The sequence below is a fragment of the Ostrea edulis genome, chromosome 10 (genome assembly GCF_947568905.1).
Source record: "Ostrea edulis chromosome 10, xbOstEdul1.1, whole genome shotgun sequence".
Classification (NCBI taxonomy): domain Eukaryota; kingdom Metazoa; phylum Mollusca; class Bivalvia; order Ostreida; family Ostreidae; genus Ostrea; species Ostrea edulis.
The window spans coordinates 31,045,790-31,046,416 of record NC_079173.1 but is presented as its reverse complement, the minus strand read 5'-3'; positions in this window follow the sequence as shown (position 1 = coordinate 31,046,416).

Below are 627 nucleotides of genomic sequence, written 5' to 3'. Positions count from 1 at the left end.
CTGGGCTACCTTAAGGAGGTATGCTACACCAGAGAAATTTGATATAAATGAAAAGTGGATGTACAACAATATTTTTAAATTGAAAACTTTCAAAATTACTTTATTTCGTCAAAAAAAATGCAGTTTTAGTAGACAGCAATCTGGAAAAAAAAAATTAAAACCCCTGCTGGACTCAAACACACGACCTATAGTTCAGCGGTCGACATGCTTACCTACTCGGCTTTGCGATGACTTTTGAAATGAATAGACAAATATTGCTGATATTTATATTTTCATCCATGTTTTAAAAGGAAGTCAGCCATTATGACGATGTAGAGTACCTCCTTAAAAGGTAATGATTTTACATAGCAATGTTTCATAACTTTCTACACGAGGAGTCATACATTGTACCTGGTGGGTTCTTTGCAGGGTGTAGAAATGTAGATGTGCTAACTAGCACGGGTGTAGAAAGGTGGATGTGCTAATTAGCACGGGTGTAAAAAGGTAGATGTGCTAACTAGCACGGGTGTAGAAAGGTGGATGTGCTAATTAGCACGGGTGTAAAAAGGTAGATGTGCTAACTAGGCATCACAGAACATGGAAGCCTTTAAAGCCAAAATCTCAGAAAACCACCAACAAAAACATCTA